Source organism: Vanacampus margaritifer, chromosome 1 (genome assembly GCF_051991255.1).
Source record: "Vanacampus margaritifer isolate UIUO_Vmar chromosome 1, RoL_Vmar_1.0, whole genome shotgun sequence".
In the NCBI taxonomy this organism is placed as follows: domain Eukaryota; kingdom Metazoa; phylum Chordata; class Actinopteri; order Syngnathiformes; family Syngnathidae; genus Vanacampus; species Vanacampus margaritifer.
The window spans coordinates 8,298,177-8,302,819 of record NC_135432.1 but is presented as its reverse complement, the minus strand read 5'-3'; positions in this window follow the sequence as shown (position 1 = coordinate 8,302,819).

Below are 4,643 nucleotides of genomic sequence, written 5' to 3'. Positions count from 1 at the left end.
TCAGGTTTCATTATTCCTTAGCAGAGCTGGCAAAAGTCTCACATTGTACTAAAATCAAAGTGTGTAAAAAAAGAAGAAAAAAGTAGAGTTAGTAATTTTACTCCTGCGCTTAAGTGAATAAAAAATGCCGGTAAGTAAAAAATAAAGAGTGATCACAAAAATACTCCTTTCAAAAATATGCAAGTTAAGTACAGATACCTGAAGAAGTCAAATACAGTAATAAAGTGTTTGTATGTTTTTATTTAGGATACAATGACTACAAAATAATCCACAGTTAAAAATAAAAAAAATACCCCAAAAGTTATACAAAAAAATAAATTCACAATTAATCATACTAGTAATTCGCTCATCCAGTTGTTAATCAAATTGAAATTTTGGCGTATCTTTTTTTTAAACCAGATTTTTTTTTCCTCTGATAGAAACTGACTTCCATATATTTATATATATATATATATATATATATATATATATATATAATATACTAATATTATAATGCTAATATTTGTTTTCAAATATTAGTTTCATTTATTGTTCTTTTTTCATAATTTTTGGGGGTATATTTCTTCCTTTTGTTTTTTAACTGGTAGACACTGGCATTCATTTGCTAGTGTCCTCTAGATGGCACTGTTGTGAGCTGCAGGCACAATTTTGCTTCAAGTGTTTTGAATCATCTTTTCACAATAGAGAAGCCAGCATTGTGTCTACATTATCGTATGTCAAATTGTTTTTTGTTTTTTTTGTGTGTGTGTTTTTTTTACATTGTTTGTGTATATGACTGAAAGAACTAAGTTGAACTAAGACGGCACCATGTTGGATTACAGTATTTGGCAACTGAGGAAATGGGACGTGAGTAATTTCCACCTCATTCCGTCATCTTCTTTTGTTATAGCTGCACTGAAAAGTACAGGTTCAAAATGAACAAACAGATTGGCACTTCTCTCGCATAACAATAAACCATGAGAAAGAGTGCGTAAAAGTCAGAGGATGGACAAAGTTTGGGATCATTTCATGCTTAAAAAAAGAAGATAAAGTGCAGCGTGTCGACTGCAAAGCAAAACTATTTTACACTACACGATCACACGTCTACGCTAAACACTGTTAACTACTTTAAAATGCAGTAGCCTATCACTGCTAGTTTGAAGGATTGCGATCCTTCTACAGGTGGTCAAGGATATACATAGTTACCACTGCACGTTTAGTCAATTATTGAACAAACAGTAACAAAATTAACACGTAACAAGCACATTCGTAGACGAGTTGCAAATGACGCCCAGGTGCTCAACCTAGTTAGCTAACAGCCAGCCAACTCGACATCAGGGTTACAATAGTTTTGAATTTTTCATTATAGTCAGTTTTTATCTTGTTTTTTTAAATTCAATTACTTTATGTATGTATTTATTTATTTATTTATTTGTTTATTTTAAATATTTGACAAGTGATAGATTTTTTAAAAAGTCTCAAAATATTATGCAAATAGAGGTAAAGTACAATTCTCAAATGACTGACCTTCCTTCGTCTGTGCGTACAGCAATACCGAAATAAATGGATTTAAAATGAACATGGAAAGTTCATGTATGACATTAATTAGGTTTTGTTTTTTCTAAAAAACGTTCCTTTTTTTCCATTTTGTTAGCGAAAATCCTTTTTCAATTTTAGTTATTTCGTTTGTTTCCATTATTTTTTGTATTTAATTTTTGAATTATATTTTTACATCCATTTTTCTTTTCACATTTGTTTATTATTTTTGGCCCTCCATAAATTGGGAGAATAATTAATTCTATAAAATATTGGATTGCTCCTTTCCTAATATCAAGTGTTTATAAGCGTGTAGAAGGTTAATGAGAGTGTTGGAAGGGTCATAAAGATTTAAAATATATATCAAATATACTGTCGCTACTTTGTGGATTTTCCATATATCTCAATTCCCGGAGGGAACTACTGTACAATGTTTGTGATACTAGTCTTGAAACTTATTTGCTAAAAGGCCAAATGTGGGAAAAGGCCTCCGGGCCTGAACTCTGCCGTCTCAATATTTGGAAGACAAAAGACAAATGTGTGCTGTCATGAAGTCTAATGTGGCACATGTGGGGATTTAACAACTGTCTGGTATAGAAACATACTAGTCATCTGACTCTCTATTAAGTTAAGTAGCTTATGTCCAATGTGCCATCAATGTCTTTTCTCACCAGATGAGACTTTTATATGCTGCAGCAGATAAGAGAATCTTACCAATTTTATTGACTATGCAACAGAAACGAAAGCACCATGTTGTTTGCAAATTTAAGAATGTGATGCAATTGGGGCAATTGAAGTCTAATTATATGCGTGGACAATATGCGTAGGCGTTTTAATGGACTTATTGTGGAGGCACAAGTTCCAGTGAAGGATTAGTGGCATGCTGAGATAAAGGAAATGGGCGTTTCCTGGGCGTGCAAACAAAACTCCCATGACACTATCGTTAAAGTTTATCAGTTAACTGAAATCTCACCGCCAAGAAGTGACATGAATGAAAGTTGCTCTAGTTGTGTCGTGTTTTCATGGCCGGGTGGTTTTGAATACGAAAGTGTTTTGTGAGGTACATATTTTTACAATTGAAAAATGTCGCAGACTAAAATAATGATCTTGTTTCAATTTTATCACAAATGTTCTCAGTCTGTGCATGCTGTGACTTCTTCTCTAATATGAATGAATGGGTACAGGTGGATACGCAGCTTAAAGGAAGAGTATTTAAAGTCCCTGTAAAGCAAAAATAAACAAAGAAGAATGCAGTGACCAACCATGCCAAATTTGAATAATTAAAAGTATTGGCAAGTGTATAAAATGGGTTTCAAAATAGTGAAAAATCAAGCCGTTCTCTCCGCTGAATGCGCTGAAAGCACGCCCCGCCCAACTGTCAATCAAATCCTATATGACCCAAAAATATGGATCTTTCTTCATGCAGCATAACTGTATGCTTAAGCCATGAAGATAAAAATAAATATCCAATTAAAGCCTCCGTTGGCTGGAACATACAGTATCCCACTAGGTAGGGGCAGCGCTTTTCTACCTTGTGACAACGAGGCGCTCTAAATTGGCCACGCCAGCGCCAAGCCCCTGTCCACGCACTGGCTGTCACACCTAACTTCTTAAAAATTTGTCTGCCCTCCTTATGCGTCTGCCTTCTCTCTCTGACGTGCATGCACCCTCGGCTGACAACGAGGCACTCTAAAGTGGCCGCACGTACGCAAAACTCTGGTCCATGCACTGGCTGTCAAGTTGGACTTTAAAAATAATAATAATAATTTCCCTCTCCTCAGTGTTCTTTTGTGACTGCAGGGTTGATCTACATTATAGTTAGTTTTTGTTTCATTTTGACTCCTGATTTCTGAATTTGGTCTGTTTCAATTAGTATTTACAACAGCTTTGTTAGTTTGTATTAGGTTTTATTTAAAATAGGCCTGCTTTATTTTAGTTGACCTTTTATTAGTTTTACAATTAGTTGTTTTTACTTTTTTTATATGGAGTTTTTGTCAAGTGCACAATATTAAAAAAAAAATAGTCTAAACAAGTGGTTCTTAACAATGTTGGAGGTACTGAACCCTGCCAGTTTCCTTCTTTATTGATTTTTTTTCTTCCTAAATTCAAGACATAGGTATGGGGTTTATTGGTGAACAAAATGAACAGTTAGAGTAGCCTTTTCATTGAAACTTGTTCTCTTCACATTCAGAAAGCAAGATGGAACAGGTGCAGCAGATAGAATGAAAACAACAGAGGCCCCAGAATTGAACCCTGTGGAATACCATCCGTTCTGTTACACAGTCCATGTGAATTTATATTGCACATATTCATTTGACCACTTTTTTATTGCTCGACATAGTTAGAATGAAGGCGCACCAAATTCCCTGCAGCAAACATAGACCAAATAATGTAGCATGATCACCTGCAGCTAATGATGGCGTGTGATAGATATTATAACATTTTTAATTCTTCATTTCATATATTAGCCATTGTTACACATTATTAACATTTTAATTCTTTATATTAACCTTGTCGAAATGTTTTGTGTCCTGTGCAGAGCAGATGGTGTTGATTTCGGTATAATTTGACCTTAAGCTGGGACATACTATTTAGTCTAAAAAGTTCCTTCTCAGCGCTTTGTGCGAAAACACATTTGGTCCTTGAGAACAGAATCTGTTTCGAACACGCACTCCTGACTCTGTTTTCGCCATCGCTCATGGAAAAGTACCCAAAGAGTATGTTTTGTCTACAAATGAAAGAGAGGAGGTCTTTTAACTATAAGAAGCCATTGTACACGCGGAAGAGACACATTTTGACGCTCTGAATCCCACCTGTTTAAGTGATGAATTAGAGGCTGTTAAATGTCCAGAGATCTCTGTTGGATTAAAAAATCATTTTTGCAAAGGTGTTTTTTCTTACATTAAATCTGTCTTCAAATTTTGGAACACGCAAAGAGGACAAATAATTTTATTCCTCTTTCACATGTCATCATGAATTATTTGAGTCAGGTGTGTCTTGACCTCTGCCGAACCCCTGAGAGATTAACACATGTTTCCAGCAATAGTTCAAACATAGATCATGTATTTAGAAACAAATCTCTGAATTCGCCTTCCAGGGCATTTTATTGTTCTGCTTGTCATTATATG